General features: G+C 37.2%; 1 protein-coding gene and 1 pseudogene across 3 annotated transcripts in view; both read right to left on the reverse strand.

Moving 5' to 3' along the window:
* Positions 1–27007, reverse strand: part of LOC143686150 (cytosolic carboxypeptidase 1-like) — a 108633-nt gene that overhangs the window by 6842 nt on the left and 74784 nt on the right. For all 3 annotated transcript variants that reach the window (XM_077163154.1, XM_077163156.1, XM_077163157.1), the window contains 3 exons: positions 17557–17695; positions 15778–15920; positions 4798–4855 (listed from right to left, as the gene is read on the reverse strand). The gene's annotated coding sequence lies outside the window, so the exon portion shown is untranslated. The remainder of the gene's footprint in view (positions 1–4797; positions 4856–15777; positions 15921–17556; positions 17696–27007) is intronic.
* Positions 17889–18341, reverse strand: LOC143686149 (dynein axonemal light chain 1 pseudogene; annotated as a pseudogene).

Here is a 27007-nt window from a genome sequence, read left to right on the forward strand (position 1 = left end):
AAAATGCAAATTTATAAATTTATTAATGCAGTCTAACTGTAAAGTTGTATGTTAAGAGCGAAATCTATACTTCGATCTTACAGCTAAAAGGAAACCGAACACTCGCAGAGACCTCTCTGAGCAAAGAAATTGTTCCCATTTATTATAGTTCATTCATATTTTTAATGTTTTCATTTTTTTTCTGGCAAAAGGAATCAGTGGCTCAACAACACACTCTTAAACAACCAGTATGCATATACATATGATGGAATATTATGCAGCTGTAAGACAGAATAAAGTTATGAAGTATGTAACAACATGGATGGACCTTAAGGACATTATGCTGAGTGTGATTAGCCAAAAATAAAAGGACAGATACTGTATGGTCTCACTGATATGAACTGACATTAGTGGATAAACTTGGAACATTTTCTTGGTAACAAAGACCATCAGGAAATAGAAATAGGGTAAGATATTGGGTAATTGTAGCTGAAGGGATACAGATTGTGCAACAGGATTGAATATAAAAACTCAAGAAATGAATAGAACAATACTACCTAACTGTAATACGGTTATGTTGAAACACTGAATGAAGATGCATGTAAGAATGATAGAGGGAGGAGGGCTGGTGGCACAAATGAAATCAGAAAGAAAGATAGGTGTTAAAGACTGAGATGGTATAATCTAGGAATGCCTAGACTGTATAATGATAGTGACTGAATGTACAAAGTTTTAAAAGTGTAATGAAATGAGGTGTAGAAATTCTTAAAGCCAGTAACAACCATTTGCTGTAATTATAATCTGAAAATAAAACTCAATCTTTGAAGATTTCCCAGAATTATCCCCTTCTCTCTCTACTTCTCTTTATCCCTTTCTTTTCTCACTGTCTTTCTCTGTCTCTCATACACACAGGCGCACACACACATGCATGCAAATGCCATTCATTGTCACCACTCGTGCCTTCTTACCATCACATTCACAAGTCTCTCTGAGGCACGGACTCGCACCATCACTTCTGATCTCTGCGCTCCCCCAGCCCCTTCCTGGCAGCGTGTTCATGATGGCCCTCATGCCATCACTGGTTTGGCCTTCACTGTGTCCCCGTGAAACCAGGAATTTCTCTTAGGCAATTCTGCCTTGACCCCTCACCCTGCCCTATGCCTAGACCATACTCATGAAATATTTGCTGTGTGGGATTAAAAATAATCAATTACTTCTAATAGTCCAATCTATTAAACCAAAATGACTTATGTTTATCCCAGTCACAGTAAGGACTAGTTGAATAAAAGTTCACAAGGCTCTCCCTCAGCAGCGCCGTCCACTCTGGGCTGGGTGGGCACAGTCTCAGGGTCCCTCTTCCTGCCCACCTGGCCACCTGCCCTGCCCACCTACTGCCCTCCCTCCCTCCCATCCCTGCCACAAATGCAGTGTCTGTCTCAGCCATGGCCCATGGTCACCCAGACTCCTGGCCCATGTGACCCCTCCCAGTCCCCTACTGGGGCTTATGAGGCCCTGCTCTTAGGGGAACTCTTGCCCCACCAGCTCCCCAGGCCAGTACGTGCTGACCCAAATCCAGGGAAAAGGAGATCTGATGAGCCAGTCTGCCCCAGCCTGGCAGGTGCACACACTGGCTGACTTAGGTGGATGCTGATTCCTGGTGCCCTCAGCAGGGGGTGAGGCTCCGGCTGGTGCACACCCTCTCTTCTGGGGGGCTGAGGCCAAGTTTCTGAGCTTGGAGTGCTGTGTGCACACACCTCTGCATCCACCTCTCCTTTCAGTGTTCACTGAAAACAAATATTCTACATAAAGTAAAGGGACGGATGAAGGAAATGAGCTTTTGGCCTGGTCCTGCTCTCGCTGGGCCAACAACCTCATGCTTCTTTGTCTTTACTGTTTACTGTGTGCTGTGTTGGCTTTTCCTACTTAAAAGTAAATTCTATTTACCTGTCCCTCCATGTAGCAACTGGTTCACTACCTGACAGGCTTATTTTGCTGTTTGTTAACTGATCAGAGAGCATGCTTGGGAAATCCTAAGCACAGAAACATTTCTCAGCTCTCACATGCCTGCCCCGGCTTACCAGAAACCATGACTACGAAATACCTGGGGAGGTCAGCCCAGACAAGGAAAGATGTTTCTGAGCTAGGGCTTCCCTGTCCAGGTCCTGCATGGGTATCTCGTGCAGTGGGCCTACATAACAGTCCAGACAAGGGGTCATCTAGTCCACTGGCATGGCCATTAGCTCATTTGCTCCAGGTTGAATGTTAGGGGCTGGAGATCAAATGGTGAATAAGTTCATTTTACAGAGAAGTAAACTAAGGCACAGAGAGGTTTTGAGTTGTCAAAATCAGCAGACAGCAGACCTGGAGTACAAACCCAGATGTGCTGGGGCTCCCTGGCCCTACCTGTGTCCTTATACATGCTAACATCCTGCATCTCTGGAAAAGGAGGGGGAACCACTTCCATCTTGCCATGATAGAGCTCACGTTGGCTTCTTAAGTCTTCCTCTAGCCCACACCTTGCTATCCTTGGGGAGAATTTTCTTAGAAGTTGTAAACAAACCTGGCTGCTCATTAGACAACTGACCTTAGTGTCATTTGCTTTAAAACTGGGTAGAGACTAAATGGGAAATTAATTTATTAACAAAATAGTCATGAAGATGGTCATGGTGCCAGGACCTGTGCTAGATATCACAGGCAGGCAGGTGAGCATGGCAGAGTCCCTTCCCGGGGAGCTGTGAAGACAGATTAAACCAACCAACTAACTAATAAACTCACCAGTAGCTATTCTGAGGGCAGGTAAGGGCTCTGAAGGAAGCATCCCAGGGCTGCTACAGGGGAAGATAAGGTGGGTACTGGGTTTAGGGATGGGGTCAGGGCGGGCCCCTCTGGGAGACAGAGGCATTAAGCTGAGATCCCGATGCAGGGAAGGGCCATGCTGGGACCTGAGGAGGGAGGCCCCAGGGGGAGGTGCAAAGGCAGGGTGGGGGCTGGGCCGGGCCAATAGGGTCAAAGCCTGGTAAGAGGACAGAGCTGACGAGGGTGGCTCCGGGCCGGGCCGAGTGCAAAGGTGGGGAGATGGAGCTGGGAGAGCAGGCCTGCGCACGCTTTAGGAGGCCCGTGGGCGACGGCTGCGTGTCCCAGGTGAGCGGGGTCACCTTCGGAGGCAGAGAGCAGAGGGAAGCCCCTTGGCCACGGAGACAGAACGGGCAGTTGACGGGGATTATGGGAAAGTAAGAAATCACTTCCAGATGTCTGGTTTTTGGTTAAGTAAGTAAGAAGACTCAAAAGCAGTGCTTGCTGAAGAGTAGCCGGGCAGTAAGTTTTCCCTCACTTGCACATATTCTGACATTCTGGAAAAAGGTACTACTTACAGACACGTTTACGCTCTGGTCATGTCTTGTAACATTGGCTCCTTTGAAACCCTTAGTAAAAGTTCCTTTGGATCCAGTAATCCACCCAATATGACAAAAATGATGATTTGGCCATTCCATATATAAAACCAACGTTCATGTTATATTATTTTCAGGAAATCAGTCTAACTCTACTTGGTTTCGTGTTTGATCATTTATTCTGGGTCTTAATACACCTGACTTTTGGTCCACAAATTCTGGAGTGGCGTTTGGGCAGAACCGATGTCCGACCTGCCCTTTGGCCCCCATGGCTACTTGTCGGCTTCCGGGACCCGGAACCGGTGCAGTGGAGTCAGGTCCCTCCTGCTCCGTGAAATGAGAGAGGAGCCAGGGAGAAAATGTGCAGGACTGCAGGTCCCAGGGTTTGAGTAAACCAGGAGGGTCTCTAGGTCGTTTTGGGAAGGAGCGCATCGGCGGATCCGGGGAGAGCAGGTGGGGCGGGTGCCTGGGCTCCCTGGGTGGGCTGCGGAGTACTGGGGACGTGGGACAGGAGGGAACTGACTTCCTGGTTCCAGCCTGCCCAGTTGCTGGGGAAACTACCCCACATGGTTGTGGTGGGCAGCGCCCGCAGGGAGCCTGGGGGCCAGTGACTTTCCACCTCCGGGCAGACCTGGTGGTGGGGAGGGATCACCTGTGGGATGAAGGAATAGCCAGCTGCAGACGTGGCGTCCGGCAGGCCCCCCAGTGCTGCTGGGCTCCCCAGTCCCCAGCAGAGCCCCACCCTCAGGGCACACCCTGCTGAGCGACCCATCCCAGGTGCAGCGGCCCCCTGCTGAGCCCGCCGACCAGGAGTTGCTCAGGCCAGGACCTGTGGGGCTGAGGGAAGCGGAGCCCACCATTGCCACCTGCTGGGGAGAAGGGGTAGTGCAGGCAAGCTAACTCACTGGCCTAGGTCTTTATATTTATTTTACTTTTTTCTTCCCCCCCTTTTAAAATATATTCTTTCTGTACATTTTCATTAGTACTATAATTGTTCTTTTAATTATTTTTTATTTTTATAGCTATTTTATATTTTTATTCTTACATTTCTATTTTTCATTTCACATATTATTTTTTATTATTCCATTTCATTTATTTTTATTATTACTATTTTTCTTTTAAATTTTCTCTCCCTTTAGTCGGCACGAGCTTGACTTAACTCTCAGTTTATCTGGGGGTGTCTCTTTTTGATTCCAGGGCCTACTATTCTTGAGGTGTATTTTGTTGTGGTTCTTGTTTTTGTATTTCATGTTTTCATTGTATCATTATTTTATTACTATCTCTTTGTTTTGTTCTTTTATTATGTGTGTGCATAGGCTGGGAGTCAAGCCTGGGTCTCCCACCTAGTGGGCAGTCATTCTGCCCCTGGAGTCCACGTGCACCCTGGCCTAGCTTATAACAGACCCTCACATTGACCTGTATCCCCTACCTGAGATCCGAACCTTGATTTGATGGAGAGTCACTGACATGGTACAACAGGAAACATTCTGCAAAATCCAAATAAATACAAAACTTTAGACTAGTGAAAGACACCAACTTACAAAGTAACCATACCAAGATAATCAAATGCCCCAACACAACAGAAAATTACAACACACATAAAAATCTAAGCAGAAATGGCCCAGATAAATGGCCAAATCAGAATTCCAGAGGAAATGCAGAATATGGAGCAACTACTGAAGGATATTTACAGAGAAATAAAGGATATCAGTAAGACACTAAAAGAGCATAAAGAAGAATTCAGGAGGTTAAATAGAAAAATGGCAGATCTCACAGAAATGAAACATACAGTAGAACAAATAAAAAATATACTGGAGACACACGATGGCAGATCCAAAGAAGCAGAAGGAAGAATAAATGAGCTAGAAGATAGAACAATAGAACTAGAGTGCACAAAAGAACAAATGGCAACAAAGATGGAAAAAAATCCAACTGGATCTTAGGGAAATGATGGACAGCAAGAGGCACGCTAATATAATAATTATTGGAGTCCCAGAAGGAGAAGAGAAGAGAAAAGGGTTGGGAAAGTAGTTGAAGATGTAATCAGAGAAAACTTACCAATTTTTATAAAACAAAAGAGTATGCAAACCGAAGAGGCCCAGCAAAATCCAGATAGAATAAATCCAAACAGGCCCACTCCAAGACACATGTGAATTAGACTGTCAGGTTTGAAAGAGAAGCAGAAAGTCCTGAAAGCAGCACAAGAAAAGCATCTACTATATACAAGGGAGAACACATAAGACTAACTTCAGACTACTTAACAGGCATCACAGAAGCAAGAGGGCAGTGGTATGATATTTTTATGATCCTGAATGAGAAAGGCTTTCAACCAAGAATTCTTTATCTATAAAAATAAATAATAGGGGGAACAAATGTTAAAATAAATTTAGTAGACTGAATGCTAGTGATCAATGAAAGGGAGGGGTAAGGTGTATGGTATGTATGAATTTTTTCTTTTATTTCTTTTCTGAATTGATGCAAATGTTCTAAGAAATGATCATGATGATGAATATACAACTATGTCATGATATTGTGAGTTATTGATTATATGCCAAGAATGAAATGATATTATGGTAAGAATCTTGTGTTTTATGTTTAAAAAAATTTTTAAATATATATATCCATTGGACTGTACAACCCAAACAGTGAACCCCAGACTAAACCATGGAATATAGTTAACTGTAAAATATACAATTTTACAATTGTAAAAATGTTCATTAATCAATTGTAGCAAATGTACCACACTAATGCAAGGTGTGGATATTAGGGTGGTATATGAGAACTCTGTATTTTAGGTGTGATATTTCTGTAAACCTATAACTTCTTTAATAAAAATAATTTTTAAGTTAAAAAAAAAGAGTTCTTTATCCAACCAAGTTATCCTTCAAAATTGAGAGAGAGTGCAAAATCTTCAAAGACAAAGAAAGATTGAGAGAACTTGTCAAGAAGAGACCAGCCCCATAAGAAATAAGGGAGCCCTGTCAGTTGATAAAAGAAAGAAAGGAGAGGGAGGTCTAGAGGAGGGCACAGAATTAAAGAATAGGAGTAAAGGGACTTTAAAGGAAAAGAGAGAGAGAAGAAAAATAATCTACAGATCTGACAAATAAAAACTGAAGGACAGTAAATATTTTGACTGTTAGTGGACTAAACTCACCAATTAAAAGATACTCACTGACAGAGTGGATCAAAAAATATTATCTATATGCTGTTTACAAGAGACACATCTTAGACTCAAGGACACAGTTAGACTGACAGTGAAAGGATGGAAAAAAATCTTCTATGCAAGCTGTAACCAAAAGAAAGCAGGAGTAGCTTTATTAAAATTGATGGTCCCCTAGCTAGACTTACAAAGAAGAAAAAAGAGAGGACACATATAAACAAAATCAGAAATGAGAGAGGGGTTGTTACCACAGATCATGAAGAAAATTAAAAACTCTTAAGAGAATATTATGAACGACTACATGCCAACAAACTAGACAACTTAGATGAAATGGACAAATACCTAGAAACACAGAAATTACCTATACTGGCTTGAGAAGAAATAGAAGGTCTCAATAAACCAATTACAAGTAAAGAGATCCAATCAGTCATCAAAAATTCACCTCCCCCCCCAAAAAAACAACCCAGAACCAGATAGCTTCACAGAAGAACTTTACCAAATATTTTTAAAAGAACTAACACCAATCCTCTTCAAACTTTTCCAAAAAATTGAAGAAAAAGGAATGCTACCTAACTTATTTTATGAAGCTAACATCACTCTAATACCAAAATCAGATAAAGATGATACAAGAAAACTACAGACCAATCTCCCTAATGAACATAGATGTGAAAATTCTTAACAAAATACTAGCAAATCGTATTCAATGCCACATTAAAAAGTTATACATCATGATCAAATGGGATTTATATCAATTAAAAGATTCTGACTGACATTAATTGGAATGCAGGGGTGGTTCAACAAAAGAAAATCAATCAACTAATACAGCACATTAACAAATCAAAAGGGAAAAATCACATGATCATATCAATTGATGCTGAAAAAGCATTCAACAAAATCCAGCATTCTTTCCTCACAAAAACACTTCAAAAGTTAGGTATCGATGAAACTTTCTCAATATCATAAAGGACATATATGAAAAACCCATACCCGGCATCATACTTAATGGTGAGAAACTGAAAGGATTCCCCTTGAGATCAGGGACAAGACAAGGATGCCCATTGTTACCACTATTATTCAACATTGTATTAGAAGTACTAGCTGGAGCAAATAGATAGGAGAAAGAAATAAAAGGCATCAAAATAGGAAAGGAAGAAGTAAAACTTTCATTATTTGCAGTTAATGAAACTGCAAATGATCCTGTACTAGGAAAATCCTAAGAAATCTCCAGCAAAACTATTTGAGCTAATAATTTCAGCAAAGTGGAAGGAAACAAGATTAACGTACAAAAATCAGTAATGTTTCTATACACAAGCAATAACCTATCTGAAGTGACAACTAAGGAAAAAATTCTATTCAGAATAGCAACCAGAAGAATTAGGTATCTAGGTATAAGCCTAACCAGGATGTCAAGGACTTATACACAGAAAATTACAAAAAAAAAATTGCTAAAAGAATTTTAAAATAACCTAAATAGATGGAAAAATATTTCATGCTCATGGATAGGAAGGTCGAATATCATCAAGATGTCAATTGTACCCAAACTGGTAACAGATTCAATGCAATACTAATAAAAATCCCAAGAACCTACTTTGAAGACTTGGAAAAACAGGTTATCAAATTTATATGGAAAGAAAGAGCCCCCAAATAGCTAAAGAAAGCCTAAAAAAGAAGAGCAAACTGGGAGGTCTAATCACTTCCTGACTTTAAAGCTTATTATAAAGCCACAGTGGTTAAAACAGCCTGGTACTGGCACAAAGACAGAAAGACTGACCAGTGGAATAGAATAGAGAGTGCTGAGATTGACCACCAAATTTATGGATGAGATAGCTTCACAGGAGAATTGTAAGAAACTCTGTATCTATAGATTTTTTCCTTCCTTGCTTTAATTTTAAATTGGCTTATGAAACATATTGTACAAACAGGCTTTATGATGATTACTTAGATTTTTTCTTTTAATATGTCTATGGATAAGCTACAATATCCATTTAAGGTGGTTAAGATTTTCATATGTTAATTGCAAAAATATTTGTATCTTCATATTTTCCTGAAATCACTAAAGTATTTAGCAACATAACATAAGTCATTATTATAGCAATGCAGATATCTGTAAGCACTTCCTACTTTATATTTTGAGAACAGTTTTGACAGCTGATGAGGTATCAAGTATCTAACTTAGTGTTTAATACTTAGAGTTTAAGAAATTTGCTATCTGGATTTGTAGATTTTTTCATTGTTGCCTTAATTTTAAATTGGTTTATGAAACTTACTGTGCAAACATAGACTTTACAATGATTATATGAATATTTTATTTAAATATGCACATGGTTAAGCTAACTAAGATAATCATTTTTGGTGGTTCTAAGTGTATTGTTTATTTTTTTAAAGAAAAAAAAAACAGGAAAAAAAAAGCCTGATATCAGTTCTTGTATAAGTTGGAGGAACTAAAAATAGCTAAACTGGGTATCACTGGGGTAAACATTGACTTGAAGAGCACATTAACCAAACATTCATGTGAAAGGCAAACATTACAAATAGTACATTTATTTTAGCCTGAGAAAGACTATAAAGTATTTTTTTGTAAAAACAGTAATTATGTTTTCTTAGATATTTACTTATTTAAAACTACTTGGCAGTTTTACTTGCAAAATATGAAAATTAATACTGAAAAAGAGAAAAGAAATTAAAATATAAAAAACTGAAATTTATCCCATAGGTAATACTAGTATACAAATTTATCTTCCTTGGGATATGAATTTCCAGAGAACTGTAAATTAAAGCAAACTACTAAGATAGTATCACTTAAAAAGATAGTACCAAATGCTATTAATATTCAGGTGAGACAATGTTCTTTTCTATAGCTTGTGTGACTGGGAACTAACACAGAGAGAAACGGGGCCGCATGATCAGGACCCACCTTCTGACCTGGGAACACTATTTCTGGAGACCTGGCCTCAGGAAACAACCTAAGAGGCGGAAAGCCCAGCACATGGCAGCACTATGAAGAACAGCAAGAGCAAGCTAAATGCGTGGTAGGGACGGCTGTTATCTCTAGGTTCAGTAAAACATGCTAAATTATAAAAGCTGCTGACAAAAGAATGCAATAATGATAACTTCCAGTTATTCCCCTTCCAGATCTTCTTCCAGAGTAAAGTCATAATTATCTGTTTAAAATTTCTATCTAATCAAACCATTCATGCTCTAAAACCTCCTTTGCCTGTGTGATAATGCTCACATTTCTGGCACAGAGATGTTCCAGGTCCTGCCCTCCTTCAGCCTCATCTCCCAGCTCCCATCCATGGTCCAAGTATAAAGGACATCCTGTCTTCTCCAAGGGGGCCATGCTTTCAAGGTTCCATGCTCTTGCACATGCTACTCTCCCTTTTTTCTTTGCCAGGCAAACTTCTAACCCCTTCAAATATCTAAATCAAATGTTACTCATCTAAGCCTTCCTGACTCTTTCCCCAGGTACACCTCGGTCAAGCTTCCAAAGTGCTTTGTACACCATCATCTCCAAAACAGAAGTTTTCACTTTATACTAATAAATTTTGTTTTTAAGGGTAGGTACCATGGCTTAGCAGCTCCAGAGCCCAGCTTATTAATTAAAATGTTGAACAAGTAACTATGTTTTATATAGATTTTTACCATTTTCCAAGAGCTACCATTTAAGAGCTATCACATATCTTCATCAGCCTTGCAAGGTGGAAAAGTCTAATATTATCTCCATTTTTTCTAAGTGACAAAATTGAGACTCAGAGAAATTCCGTGAATTGCTCAGGTTAACAGGACTACTAGGTGGCAGAGGTAGGAATTAAATTCCTGCCTCATACACAGTAGGAATTGTTGAATTTATACATGAATAAGTATCAAAAAAGATATAAAGGTTAATTATTATTTTATACCAAATCCTGGTTCTAACAGTGTGTGAACTGGGTCTTAATTTTCTGATCTATAAAAGGATAAGGGAATGGTCAAATGCTACACCAGTCTTAGGGACATGCTATTTAAAGTTTGCCAGCCTACCTAATCAGTATTTCCAGCTAGGACCAGAGTACTTCAGTTTAATGTGCTCCCTGGGTGATTCTGCAGTTCCAGTTTGGGAACCCCCTGGACTATATGACCTCCAAGTTTCCTTCTAGCTCCAACATTCTATTTTTATGAAAAGAAAAATCCTTACCTCCAAGGATGCTCCCCAATGCAAAGCACCTGAAATTACTTTTTACTCAGTTATGGAAACAATATGCCATTTACATTTTATAGGCCACTAAATAAAATCTAAGTATCTAGTAAAACAAAACAATTTACTAGGATAAAGAATGCAGTCTTATCTCAGGCATTTCATTAACATTACAAGTTTTCTTGTACTATTCTCTAGGTCTGCCACAGTTAATAACTGTTAAAGGAACAGAGAAATGGATCTAAACATTTATTTAAAGCCCAAATTGTGCCCAGCTATGTTGCTATGCATTTTATAGACCCAGACCCATTTAATCCTCACAACAACAGATACAGAAACTGTTATAGAAGCTGTCAGAATCCAAGAGGTATTTATCCACTTATAATATTAGTAATTATAATAATTAGACCAAACAGAAGAACAAAACATTTAGATAAATCTTTTCAATTATCATACTTGTTGGGACCACAGTATACATGTACAGAACTCAAGGGCTTCTCCTTTGATCAGATTTGCTCATCAATACTACCCTAGAATTATTTTTTGCCTGAAGCTTCTACCTCAAAGGTCCTACTCAGAACACCCTAATCAACTAACATGGAGCCTTACTTGGACTGTCTGGAATTCTTTAAATTCCAGACAGAGAATATGCTAACTTTCTAGAAAAGAAATACTTCCTTCTCAGGGATAGAAATGTACCTCTTGCCTAAATAATGATGGGAGCTATGCTGGTTTGAAAGGATTTATGTACCCTAGAAAAGCCATGTTTCAATCCTAATTAGTCGTGTGGAAGCAACTGTTGCTTTTAATTCTTATTCAGTAATATAGGTTGGAAAACTAGGTTATTTCCATGGAGATGTGACTCACCCACCTGTGGGTATTAACCTTTCACTAGAGGAAGATGTGACTCCACCTATTCAAGGTGGGTCTTGATTAGTTTACTGGAATCCTTTAAAAAGAAGAAGTATTTTGGAGAAAGCTTCAAACACAGGAGAACAGAGCAGGGTCATGGAGCAGAGAGAGCCCACACTGCCAGAGACCTTTGGAGATGAAGAAGAAAAACATCCCCAGGATAGCTTCATGAAGCAAGACACCTGGAGAGGAAACTAGCAGACATTGCCATGTTCATCATTTGCCCTTCCAGTTGAGAGAGAAATCCTGAACATCATCAGCCTTTGTGAACCAAGATATCTTTCCCTGGATGCCTTAGATTGGACATTTCTATAGCCTTGCTTTAATCTGGACATTTCCATGGCCTAATAGTAAACTAACAACTTATTAAAGTCCCCTTTTAAAATCCATTCTGTTTCTGGTATTTTGCATTCTTGCAGCTCGCAAACTAGAATAGGAGGTAATGGGATTTTTGTGGTAAAAGGGGGATTAATACCTGAGAAAATTCCCAATAATCTCATTCCCTCCTGCAAAAGATAGATGGTCCTTTTTTTCACTTAGTTTCTCCAGACATGAGGCCTGAGAGGTAGGGTCATGGAAAGAAGCTGAGGTGAAGATTTGTTGATTTGTGAGGACAGGTTATTGTAGCAATGAAGGAGAAGAGGAGCTGATATTTTATAGTGGGAAGAGTAGAAAGGGAGGGGAAGGGAAACAGGTCCACTTGACCTTTAATTACCCAGTTTTATTTAGTACGGCAATAAAGGATAAAAGTAGCATGTTTTCCTTTGGATACATATTTGATTTGAGAGTTCCATGAATAGCAGGAGTAAAACTTCTGGGGGCCTGCTTGCACTAAAAGCCTTGCTTTTCTTTCTCTCTCTCCACCCATTCCACTTTTACTTCTATGACCAAATTCAGTTAGATACTACTTACTACTTGGTACCAGTAACTAGCTTTAAAACAATAATACAGCAAAGTATTAAAGGCACAGAGCTTTGGGAAACAAAGTACATTCATCATACTTTTAATCTTTTTAGGGACCACATGCAGTATCCAAAGACATTTACAACTGGAGTTAAGTTTATTTGCACAGAAAATTCTAGCTGACTATAGAACTGAATTTTTCTCTATTTCAAAACAATTCTAGAGGAGCCATTGTTAATGTCACTCTAGTTTCTGCTGTTTCATAATAATAATAGCAATGAACATCTATTGAGCATTTGGTATAAACCAAACACTGTTTTGGTTTTATTTTTTTTGAAAGAAAAAGGAAGGAACCAAAGTCACCATAATGATGAAAGTTTTGATAGTGAGTATATGCTCATGATTCTCATAAATCAAAAGAAATCTTTGGGCCAGCAACAAGATCTAGCAAGAGAATATTCTAACTTATATTTTCCCCTTAAATTATAGTTGAGCTAATAAAATTAGGCTCTCTGCTCTTCTGCTCAGGCTTGATTAAGAAAAAAGTCAGTTAAAGATAAAACATGTCCAGTCCTTTTTGGGTAATGGTTTTCAAAGTATTTTTTTTTCTTTACATCTTACATGTCTCTAACTAGTTGAGTATATGCAAAGCAATTATAACTGTTTTAATGTTCTTATCTGCTAAATCTAGTTTCTGTATCACTTTTACATAGCTTTTGATTTTCACATTTAAGTTACTTGGTTTTTTAGTCTTTTAACAAACTAAGCTGCCAGAATGTAATATACCAAAAATGGAATGGTTTTTAAAAAGGAAATTTATTAAGTTGCAAGTTTACAGTTTCTAAGGCTATAAAAATGTCCAAATTAAGGCATCCAGGGAATGATAACTTGGTTCAAGAAAGGCCAATGGGTCCAGAATATCTCAGTTGAGAAGGCACATGGCTGGCCTCTACTGGGGTCTTTGGCATCTCATTTCAAACATATTCCTCAGGGATGTTTTCTCTTTCTTCATCTCCAGAGGTCTCTGGCTGTGTGGGTATAAAGCTTTTTCCTAAATGGCTCCCTCTTAAAGGACTCCAGTAAGTGACCCCAATCTTGAATGAGTGGAGATATATCTCCATGGAAACCAGCTAATCAACACATCCCACCCACAACTGGGTGGGTTCCATCTCCATGGAAACAACTTGATAAAAATGATCTCACCCAGCAATATTGAATCAGGGTTATAGAACCATGGCTTTGCAGGGGTACACAACTGTTTCAAACCAGCACACCTGGAGACAGTTTTATCCTTTCAGATCTTGCTTTTAAGATTTGTTAGGTGGGACCAAGTCAGTGTTTAGTCTAGATGTATTTATCTTCCACTACTGAGGTCAGATCGTTCTGAGCACTCTACTCAGTGACTGATGTATTATGAGGTTGTCCAGTCTGGCTGATGGGAAAAGACACTATTCTGGCACTGTATTAGCTCTGAGTACTGTGAGTACTGTTTCCTCTAATCCTTTCACTTAGCTCTTTCCTTATAGTGCTCTCACATGCATACAATAATCAGTACTCTGTTGTACAATTAAGAGAAACCCTCTATAGATTTCTAGATTTCTCTCTCTCTTTGCTGCTCTGCCTTCCCCAGTATTATTTTATGCAAACTCTGGCCTCTTTGGTCTCATTAGATTCTTAGAACCCTTTCCCAAACTCAGGAGTTCAACCAGGCTTTGACTGCATTTCCCTTCCCTAGTGATAGCCTATAAACTCCCACATGGCAGTAAGTTGGGGCAATCTTTCTTGTTTCTTAAGAATTACCATTCTTTATTGCCTGATTTCAATTTCTTGAAAACTGCTATTTCATATAGTTTTGTCAGGATTTGCTATTGTCATTTTTTTTGGTAGTTTCAGGCAGGAGGTTAATTCTCATCATTACTCTATCTTGACTGGAAATGGAAGCCAGAAAGGAACACTGCATTCTGAAACAATAATATACTTTCTCCCTTTTAACTCTCTGTAGAAATCTATCAAAAATTGTCCAGCACAGAAACTTTTGATTTCATAAGTTTGTAGATAAACAAATAAAAATCAACAAATTTGTAAAAACTCTGTTCACTTGATTAAAATATTTCTAGAACTAATTAATGGCAAAAAAGCAAAAACAACAATAACAACAACAAAAACAAATAAAAATAGTAGGTAATCTAAACCAGTGCTCCACATACTATATTCTGGAGAAAACCAGGGTCCTGAGGTAAGAGGTTCACATGGTTAAACAAGTTTCTTTATTTCTTGTTTTAATGTGCACTATGTATTTCAAAAAAAGGTAGAAAGAACACAATGTGTCTCAAGCTTATTTAAGTCAAAGCATCTTATAGGACTTGGTTAAGAGGGTCACATTTCAGGAAACACACTTCAGGATGAAGGAAAAATGCCTCATTAAATTTAGTTTTCCTATATATTTTATTTTCACATCTGTTTGGAGAAAGTAATTATGACTTTTATTTAAAATATCATCTTTACAAATATAAAAGAGAGTCTTACTTATTAGTAAATTTGACTTATCAAGGTAAAGTGAAAAGTGTTAAGATTTCCAGACTTATAAAGTAACTTAGAGTATTATTATTTAGAGCTAGTCACCTAGCACAGCTATCTCATCTTATAATAATGATTAACTACTAAACTCTTTGGGGTAAAGTCAACCAATTGTGAGTCATTTATTTAGTGTAAAGAGACTTAGAATTTAGCCCTGAACTCTTACACTTAATAACCAACTTACACTTAATAACCAACTACTTTGGACAAATCACATGCCATACTATACATTAAATGAAACTCTATATCTATGAATTTTTCAGTTCTAAAATTTATTACATTTAATAGTTTGTCAAACAAAAGTGAAATAATACTTTTAAAAATAAAGCATATCAAATTATCATCAAGTAGGATTATTTCTGTCTGTTCAGGTATTTCCTCATACATATCACCTAAGATACTTAAAACTTTGAATGTGAGATCTGTTTTGGTAAAAAGCAGATATTTATGTTCCTCTTTTGACTTAAGTATAATAACTATATTTTAACACATCTTTGTCCATGGCATGGGGTGAGAGGGCAACAGACTACACAAAGTTTGAATACCTGAAGGCAAAGCATCATTGTTCAGTCAGCAGGAGGCAGATAGACATGTTGTGTCCTTCCAAGGGTTAATCATTTTGAAAAGAAAGAAATAGTAACATCATCTAGCAAATGCTCTTTTAAGAAATTTAAATTATTTACCTGTAAGGGACCCCATATAGAGCTGGTTGTATACATAAAAAAGAGATGCAGATAACTCAGAACATTTGCAAATGCAAAAGGCCTTCTTCTATCAGTGCAGGATGGAATGCATCCCAGGGCTTCTGATCAGCAAAGTCATGAAACTGAGGTTAGGAAGAAAAAAGTCAATGGTAAACAGCTCTTTCAATTAGGAAAATAAAAACAAACATTTTCAACTTTTGAAAGAAAACTACTTTAATTATTTCTCCTTCTGGGGATTGCTATATTTCTTAAAGTTCTCCTTTTTAATAGAAATAATAATTTTTAACTTAAAAAAGATTTCTGCACATCAGGAAATATCACTTATATAGTAACAGGTTCAAACAGAAATTCTTGTTTTTTTAAAAAAATTAAACAATTTTTAAAGTTCTCATTAAACTTTTTATGAATGAAATGTTGGTTATTTTTCTTCAGTTCTACCAGACAAATTTTAAGTCTGTACACTGACAATTAATTAGCTATCATATTAAATTGATTTAGACCTTTGACTCAGGATTCTAGAATAAACCATAGAAATTCTTTTCCTTTTTAAATTTCAAGAGAAAAACTGACCATTATTGTATCTACATATAGGGTGGCCAAATGTCCTAGATGCCTGGACAGTCCCAGATTATGTACTAGTTACCCTGACATAGTTATTAATGATACCGTCTTTCACTCTCACGGTGCCCTGATTTGGACAATAAATTATGTCGATGCCCTGCTTCTCTAACTAAAAATATCAGTGTGAAAAAGCAATGTTGCTTAAACTTTTTATTGAACCATTTATTCAGGTATAACCCATTTCTTATTTTCAGAGAACTTTCACTCAAGTCATTGAACATACTTAACAAACATGTTTGTTACTAGTCAGTTATAGAATTTTTTAACCAAGTAAAATTATATAAGATAGTTTGCTTTTTCTACAGTCCATCAATTAGTAAAAAGAAAAATCAGAAAATATTGTATCTTTTAAGTTCCTTGAATATGACACCCCAAAAGAATTCTAAACAGGATTTAAACAAAGAAGTTAATATAAAACCTATGGCCTTTTCTGGGCTTGAGAGTTTGATGAACAGTAAAAGCAAAAGATGTCTATAAGACTAGATTTTTGTCAAATTCTAATCAATAAATATTGACACAGAGAAGTAATGACATTCACCTGAATTTTTAAACCTATGTAAAACAACAAACACAATTTGGAACATGTATAATATATACCATCAATTCACTGAAATAAACTTTTTTTCTGGAAGCTATAATAGATATCTAACACTAGTCATTTTCTAATGAATTTGTATTCTCATTTTAAGTATGTAGGTTTAATGAGGTAAATGAACCTAGGTCAGATATAAGGAATTGGCATTTGGTAGAAAGAGAATGTCTAGTGAGACCTGGATTTAAATTCAGTTCTGCTTTCTTACTGTGAGGTCTTGGACAAATTACTTAATATCTCTGAGCTTCATATATAAAGTGGGGATAAGGGCATTTGTTTCATAAAGTCCCTACAAGGATAACATATATCAAGTATCAACCATGGTGCCTGGCATATAAAACCAACATTTATTGGTAATTAACATCCTTTAAACTATTGGAAAAGAAGGAAACAATGTTCACTATATATTTCCTTGCTCATGGGTAGGTTTAAAATGAAAATATACCAAACACAGATTTGGGCCAATATAACAGTTACACAGTTAATGTCTCAGGTTTTTTAAATAAACTTCATTTGTTCCTCCAATTGCCAGAGTTAATAGTCACCTTGTTATGAGCAACGACTTTGAGGGCAAATGTTGCCAAATAAAGGGAATTCATGACAAAACTCAGTTGATTACGAGACTCTTTAAAAAGTCTTCCAATCCTTCATACCAGAGTCTTTTAATGTCTGACCAAATCATCCCTTAAAAAAAAGAGAGAGAGAGAGAGAGAGAGAGAAATCAGATACCATCCTTTTTTGGGGGGGGAAGGTGGAGGGTTAAGAGATATTTATTTTTCTTAAGAACCTTTTAACTGTACAGAATTTTAAAAACAGACAAAACTTACCTATTGCTCTTATAACATTTACATGTTAACATAATGTGGAAAACATGAAGTTAGTTTTCTTCTGTGTCATCTTCTTTAATTAATGTGGTGCCATCCAGCTTTTTCAGTGTGGGTATTCTCTTGCTTGCCTCTTTGATCCAGCTCCCCTCAGAAGAGTATTTGTCTTCCAAGGGATTGCCTACAAACACCAGATTCTCCAGGCATGGCAGTTCTGCCAGCTTTACAAGTTCAGCCCAATCTTTCACTAGGTTATTTGGACATGTAAAGAACCTTAAATTTCTTCACTACACGGATCCCTTTCAACTTCTCAATAAAATTGTAGGAGATCCACAACTCTTCTAATGTGTCCCCTACTACTTCCAGGTCATTTAAGTTATGTTGTTTCTTCCTAAAGAAAAATCCTCAAGTTTTTGAAGCCATTCAGGTTGGCAATCTTTTTCAATGCAGTTTGTAGACAGTGAAAGCTTCTCACAGGTAGCATGTATAGACCAGGATGCATCCATCTTTTCTATGGGGGGGAGTCTGGGCATAAAGCCTATCTCTTTGGCTTTGGATAGCTTCTGACCAGTTTTCTCATCAAACCTGGCTAGGGCTTCTTTGATTGTCGGGCTTTTGCCATTCTGGGGGTTGCTACTGTCACTGCTCTGGTTGTTAGGCCAGATACATTCTTAATTCAATAAAAAACTAAAAAATACTTTAGGATTCAAAGTACTAAATAAATAAGACTTGGGCCAGCCATAGCCTCATTCAAAACAATAACAACAACAACAAAATCTGAAAGAAAATAACCTCAAATTTCATATGACAATGTCTTTCCCAGAGAGGTATTTTAAGTGATGTTAAACAAGCCTAAGAAAACAAATTGATGCATTAACACATGCGCACACACACACACACCCAAGGTCAGTCCTGTTTTTCTCTATATATACTCATTTCCTTAGTGATGCCATCTAGTCTCCTGGCCTGAAATACCATCCAAATGGTAAAGTCTCTCAAATTTATATCTATGAACTCAATCCACATTTATATAATAATTTATATCTCTAAACCAACACCTAAACTCAAGTTGTATAGGCATTTGGCTACTCTCTATCTCCACATGTCCAAACTGAACTCCTCATCTCTCAACTTAATGTTGGCTTCTATCTTTGAAATACAATTAGAATATAAGCCTTTCCACCACCACTCCAATTTCAAGTCAGCATCCTCTCTTGCCCTGATTACTGAAACAGCTAACTGACCTCTCTGTTTTGATCCTTATGTTCCTAAAATCTGTCCTCAAAAGAGCAAACAGAGTGATATTTGTAAAATCAAAGTCAGTATGTTTTATTTCTCTCCTCAAAACCCTGCAGCCCATAGTAGCTTATTAAGGAGAAAAGGTTAATAGCACTAGTGCTCCTGAACCTTTTCTCCATGAGAACATATCCTCATGTTATCTTCTACTAAAATGGTTCCTTGGAAACATATTATGTTAAAAAAAAAAAAACAAAGGTTGTCTGTGTTCAGCAATGTGTAAAAGCCACCACTACTGGTAAACTGCATCTGGACTGGAAGTACCATAAACAGTCTCATAGGCCCTGAAGGTATACCCAGGACTGTATAAAAACATGTTGAGAAACACAGGCCTCAGCTTCTCCATGTGCTGCTTCTCTTCACTCAGACTGTACGTATAGTGCAGCACCTGGACTTTTGTGAGGACTCCCAATAGAGCTGGATTTGAAGCTGGCATGCTGGCATGCTGTGTTTCCATCTTGTATCCTTCTATAGAGCAAAGTAAAACTAGTGCCAGGTTTTAGTCTATTGTGTCCTATAAGCGTGATGTCAAAGAGAACCCAAGACCACTGCTGTGATTGTGCACAAAAGGCACTGAACTTGCTTTAGTGTTCCATTTTACTCAGTCAAAGCCAAAGTACTCACAATGGCTTACAAGACCCTACATGGTACCCTCTCTCACATCTTCTATCATATCTCCTAACACGATTCTAGTCACACTGGCCTCCTTGCTGCCTTGCGGTTGTTTGAATACACAACTCACACTTTCATATGGCTCTTGCCTCAGGCTGGAAGTGCTTCACCCAGATATCCATTTGACTAATTCCCTCCCCTACCCTAATCCTACTATTAAAAATTCCAAACCATATGATCCTGACTCTCAATCTCTCTAATTCTGCCTTTCATTTTTTTACCATAATATTTATCACTTTCCAGTGATGAATATAATTTACTTATAATACCTATTTTACTTGACTATCATGTGTTGACTTTGGGGAAGCAGCTCTTCAAAGTTAAGAATCTTTCTTTTATTACTTTGTTTAAAATGTCCTGATAGTGTCTGAATCATAATGGGTGCTCAACAAAATTAATTAAATGAATAAAAACACACAAATTAAAAACCAAACAAACACAACAAAAATCTTCCTTATTTTGCCATAAATTCCTCTATAATTACAGATGGCTATGAATACCAGTGAGCAGTAGTATAATCCAAGATAACGTAATGATACATTTCTTCATTAAGACATTTTAAAGGAGAATATATAGTAGCAAAAACAACTAAACAGAATGCAGCAACATTACACATGGTTGGAGATCAATTTAAGCTTAATAGAATAATTCTCTGGATTACCAATAGGCAGAATAATTCTCTTGTGAAAGATATGAAACATTCTCAAAAATCTGTATTCACAACATCTTAATTATACAGTACCCATATCTTATGCATGAAAAAACATTTAAAAATATTTGCAGATCTGACAAGGAAACACTAAAAAATTTTCCACTTGAACGGGCTTCTATTCAAAATGAATAAATAAAAATGTCTAAAAATGTTAACTAAATAGTCCCGTAGGTAACATTGTATTAACACAAACACTGCTCTCTTTTGTTTGGAGAAGCAGAGGAGATGAAAGCTTTCTGGATATATATCATAATCACTCTTTACCCAGGATGAGGAGCTGAGGAGCAGAAACATATTAAGTCCTCCATGTTCACACTGTCTTCAAGAACTCAAACTATCTAATCCTGGACCCTGACATGAAACAGTATACAAATCCTTATTTACAAGACATTTATATTTAAATTTTAGACACATTCCTTTTAAAATTAAAACACTAAGCCAAGAAAGAAGCTCACAGAAATGTTTTAATTCTCTAAAATGCAATTTTATGCCTAAAGAGAACTCTTAATAATAAGTCACAACACTGACTTGGAGAAGAATTTTAATCAAAACGGGCAGATGCGTGAAGAGTAGTGAGGCCTAATCAGGTCGTTCCTGTCCCCTGCACGGTTCCCACCAAAATGAAGCTAATGGATGCCATGGCCTTCATATTTCTGAATTAGAGCAAAATAAAATTTTTTTAACTATTTAAGCAGTGAAATTACTATATAAACAACATACTATATTTTAGGGTTTTGTTTTTCTATTTGAGAATTAGTAAATAAATTAATAAGCAGCAATTCCAGCCATGTCTGGAATCCCCAAGGCTTCATCCCAGATCCTTTCTTCTTTTCATTTTATTCTTTCTCCTTCAGTGTCTCATGCATGCCCATAGTTTCATACAGCATTCACAGATTTTTAACAAATTTGTGTCAAGTTTAGATTTCCTCTTGAGGTCCAGACTATAATATCTAACTGTCTGCTTGACATCTCTCTTGGCTATCCCAAAGGCTTTTCAAACTCAACATATCCAAAATCACACTCTAAGATCTACCCTTCCTCTACAAATCTCCAAACCTAGTACTCTTCCAAATTACCTATTGCTTTTTACTTCCTTCTCCCTCACCTTCTAAATACTATGTATTTCCATGTCCTATGGACTTTACCTTATAAACATCTTTCGAATCTCTTCCCTTTTCTCTTTCTCTGTGATAATAACTTTAAGTTCAAGATACCATCTGCTTTCATCTGGCTTATTGTACCAGGCTTTTTTTTTTTGTCTCCCTTCATCTACCCTTGCCACAGCCCTATCCCCTCCCCCACAACTCCCCCCAGTACTCATTCTCCACACTGTGGCCAGAAGGCAAATCTGATCACCATACTCCCCAACTTAGAAACTTGAATGGTCTTCCACTTTTCTTAGCTTAAAGTCACAATTACCCAACACAGCTGATAAGCCTATGCATGGTCTGGCACCACCACATACATTTCTACAGCTTCACCCTGAATCTTGTCCCCCTTGTTTTCCTTGCTCCAATAACATTAGCCTTTATCTACTCTCTTCTTTGTAATATGCTCCCTCTTGCCTCTAAGCCTTTCTATGTGCTCTTACCTCTATCTAGAATACTTTTCTCTCAATTTTACTAGTTGATTCTTATTCATCTTTTAGATCTTGGCTCATTCATCACTTCCTCAAGATAGCTTTTCCAAACTCCCTGGACTAGGTGAAACACCCTGAGAGTATACTTTCTCTCCTAGCACTTAATTGATCTGTGATTTTTCATTTTTCTGTGTAATTCTCAAGTTAATGGGTTTCCACCTTAGACCACAAACTTCATGAGTGTGGGTGGGGGTGGCCCATTATCAGTTTTTACTCACCACTGAATCTTCAGTGCCTGTGCTTAGTAAAGTAGGTGCTCAACATTTTTTAAAATACATTTTTATAAAACCTGGCTTATTGTCTTCTAACAGCAAAAGATTAAATAAATGGATACCATTAAGATTTTGTGCATTCATCAATACATTGTTTCCTTTTTTTTCACATGGGCAGGCACCAGGAATCAAACCTGGGTCCTGTGGCATGGCAGGCAAGCATTCTTGCCTGTTGAGCCACTGTGACCCACTCTGTTTCCTTTTTTAATACCTTGCTTTTAAAAACTTAACCTTTCTTTTTCTGGAGGTATAAGGAGAATAAACAGGAAAGCAAATACACAAAAACTGTTCATCATGAGGGAAAAGGTTTTCAATATGTGAGTTTAGATACACAGCTAAATTATCCTTCATGCTCACTGAAAGCAGGTTTAGATGTATACATTTATTGAAGGCCAGAGTGATCTAACTATATAACAACCTTAGAAGACATCTCTGGGAAGGTTTATTTTAGATCTGGTTATTTCAAAGCAGAAGCCATGCTGAGAAAAGTAAAATATTTCCATGAATTTCATTATTTTAAATTGATATGCATTCTTCTAGAAAGGCAGAAAATGGTTAGAAAATCAATTATATGTGTGCATGTACATGTGTCTGTGTACATAAAAATGTTACTGAAAGAGCCATCATGCTTAAAGTAAGTGGCCATAGTTGTACTGTTTTTATGAAACTCAGTGACTGTAACAATACTTATGGTATCCAAACAGTGGTATGGCTCTGAGTTCAGTGAGTTTATATTCACTGCTAAAAAATATGAACTTATTTAATTTTTTTTTGAGTGCATGGTTCGGGAATTGAACCCAGGACTCCCGCATGAAAGGTGGGCATTCTAAGCACTGAACAACCCATGCACTCCTAAACTTATTTAATTTTTACACAGACTTGAATAAACTGAATTTTATTGATAAAACAAAGAAGCAATATTTCACAGATTAAAGGTATAAAATTTCTTTTCTATAAGGCTAATGTATATATAATAATCTTATAGAAATAATTTAAACCAATAGAGGGCAAAAGTATTTCTTTGAGAATTCTTTCTCTCAAATCATATAAAACTGAGTATCTACAATAAGATTTTTCTAATCAAATCAGTGATGAAATCAGACAAAAGGGAAAAGAGAACAGCAAAAATAGGATGAAGTTAAGGTCAGTGCCAAAAAATCATTATAACAAGGTTATGTTTTTTATCTATTCAAATAACATACAAGCAAATTTCATATTGGAAAGATCTAGAGCAATGTAATATAGAAGTATATATCATAAAGCATAAATTATTTCTTAAATTAATATCAATTTATAAGGAAGATAACAGAAATTCAGGAATCATGGAAATATTAACATGAAGGAATTATTTAATTCACTTTTTCAGACATATTTTTACTCTATTTAATTTTTAACATTAACATATCATGGATTAATTACTGCTAAAGTAAAATTCTGGTTGAAATTGAGTTACTTAAAATGAATTCTTTCTAAATAAAAATAAAACTCCCAAAATCTGAAATTATTTTTATAGCTGAAGGAAAACCAAAAGTGAAAACTATACATCATTTCTTCTCAAATTATTTAATAAATAAAGCAATAGAAAACTTATTGATCAAAATATAAATGCAATTTAACAAGTAAAATCAGTGCTCTATAGCATAGAAAAAAACTAAATCTCAATATGCTTTTATTCTGTAGCAAACACTTGATAGAAAGGCTGAAGATGATCCATAGGGAAATAAAGGAGATAGTGAAAGATCAATAGAAAATGTGATTTCCTTCCAGCTGCCCCCAGAAAAAAGGCAAATGGAATAAAAACTGTGGGTCTTTTAAAAGTTTTATTATATATCAAAATGTTTTAATAAAAACCATTTTCATAAAATGAAATATCTCAAATTTTAAAACCCCTGTAATTTCTAAAGAGACCTGGTTATCATTACAAAGGACTAAATTATGGAATGGGTCACCAGAGGTCTATTAAATCTAAATTTCTACAACAGATATAAAGTAAGATGTAAATACAAACACTCATCTGTTCTTAAAAAGAAAACTAATGGTAAAATGAAAAAGAATAGTTAACTTTTAAAACACACTGGATGGACTTCCAGGCTAAGATGGTGGCTTAACAATGTGTGCATTTTAGTTTGTCCTCCATAACAACTACTAAATAACAAGAAACAGTACAGAACAGCTCCTGGGGCCATGTCAGTGACCGGACACACAGCCTACCCCAGTCTGGACCAGCTAGACAGGTTGCGAGCCCCCCTGGAACCATAAGTTCCCCAAGCCATGGTTGCCAGCACCCCTCCCTCACAGGCTGCTTCACAGAGGGGAAAGGAAAGAGGTTTTACCTGCAGCAAGGGCTGAGCCCAACCAAATGCCAATTGTGAAATTAATTAACAAATTCTGACTACTAAAAATAGGCCCCCAGCTCAGGTGAACCTGGTCAAAGCAGAGGTCGCTCATTTTTGCCCCAGTGCCAAGGGGGCAGGGCTAATGGAAAAAGGAAAAATAAGGAACCAGAGGTTTTTGTGGCTGTGTTTCTACAAAGGCTTGAATGTCTTCGGACACAGCAGCAGGGCTCCTCAGGTTGCAACTACCCCCAGGCTTAGGCAGAAACAAGCTGGTTTGAGGGCTTGTCTGGAGCAAATGCCTTCCCCAGGGGAGGAGTGAAGCTCAACTCAGGTAGAATCCCTCTCTCAAGGAATTCAGACACCAGGGCTTGGTAATTTGAAGCCATTAAAACCAGCCTACAACCTCTCCTCTGTCTCCACCATGCCCCCAGCAGGGAGAGTCTGCCAAAGTTAAAGGTAACACATCATCTTATGCTGGTAGGACCTGCAGGCAGACAAGTGCCACATACTGGGAAGGATAAGAAAAACAGAGCCCAGAAACTTCACAGGAAAGTCTTTCAACTTGCTGAGTCTCACCCTCAGGAAAAACTAATGCAGGTGACTCTTTCCTCCTGATAGGAGGCCAGTTTGGTCTGGGAAAATCCGGCTGGGGTCTATAATACCTAAGTAGACCCTCATAAGGGTGGGGGGAAAAGACACCATACAAGCAGGGCAAGAAACAAGAAAACAAGAACTGAAAAATTCTCCTCTGTTAAACAAAACTTAAGCTAGAGGTCCAGATAAAACTGAACTGAATATCAAAGAACAGATAGACAACAAATTCATCCAGCAAGAAAACCCTAGGGAAAAGAAGTGAAAGTAATCTCCAGAATAAACTAATTAAGGTAATTAATGCCTAAATACCAGCAAAAAATAACAAATCACACTAGGAAAATTGAAGATATGGCCCAGTCAAAGGAACAAATCAACAATTCAAATGAGATACAGGAGCTGAAACAATTAATTTAGAATATACAAACACACATGGAAAATCTCATCAAAAACCAAATCAATGAATTAAGGGAGGATATAAAGAAGGCAAGGAATGAACAAAAAGAAGAAATCAAAAGTCTGAAAAAACAAATCACAGAACTTATGGGAATGAAAGGCATGGTAGAAGAGATGAAAAAAACAATGGAAAACTACAATGGTAGATTTCAAAAGACAGAACATACTATTAGTGAACTAGAGGACGGAACATCTGAAATCTGGCAAATAAAAGAAAATATAAGGAAAAAAATGGAAAAATATGAGCAGGGACTCAGGGAATTGAAAGACAATATGAAGCGTACAAATATATGTGTTGTGGGTGTCCCAGAAGGAGAAGAGAAGGGAAAAGGAGGAGAAAAACTAATGGAGGAAATTATCACTTAAAATTTCCCAACTCTTATGAAAGACTTAAAATTACAGATCCAAGAAGTGCAGCATACCCCAAAGAGAATAGATCCAAATAGACATATTCCAAGACATTTACTAGTCAGAATGTCAGAGGTCAAAGAGAAAGAGAGGATCTTGAAAGCAGCAAGAGAAAAGCAATCCATCATGTACAAGGGAATCCCAATAACTCTATGTGTAGATCTCTCAGCAGAAACCATGGAGGTGAGAAGACAGTGGGATGATATATTTAAATTATTAAAAGAGAAAAACTGCCAACCATGAATCCTATATCCAGCAAAACTGTCCTTCAAAAATGAGGGAGAAATTAAAACATTTTCACACAAAAAATCACTGAGAGAATTTGTGACTAAGAGACCAGGTCTGCAAGAAATACTAAAGGGAGCACTAGAGACAGATATAAAAGACAGAAGAGAGAGGTGTGGAGGAGAGTGTAGAAAGAAAGACAATGAGTAAAGGTAAAAAGAAGGAAAATTAGATATGACATATAAAATCCAGAAGGCCAAATAGTAGAAGAAAGTACTATCCATGCAGTAATAACACTAAATATTAATGGATTAAACTCCCCAATCAAAAGACATAGACTGGCAGAATGGATTAAAAAACAGGATCTATCTATATGCTGTCTGTCTCTACTCAAAGGACATGAGGGCAAGGACACAAACAGACATTTGCACACCAATGTTTATAGCAGCATTATTTACAATTACCAAGAGATGGAAACAGCCAAAATGTCCATCAACAGAGAAGTGGCTAAACAAACTGCTGCATATACATCTGATGGAATATTATGCAGCTGTAAGACAGAATA

The sequence above is a fragment of the Tamandua tetradactyla genome, chromosome 6 (assembly GCF_023851605.1).
Source record: "Tamandua tetradactyla isolate mTamTet1 chromosome 6, mTamTet1.pri, whole genome shotgun sequence".
In the NCBI taxonomy this organism is placed as follows: Eukaryota; Metazoa; Chordata; class Mammalia; order Pilosa; family Myrmecophagidae; genus Tamandua; species Tamandua tetradactyla.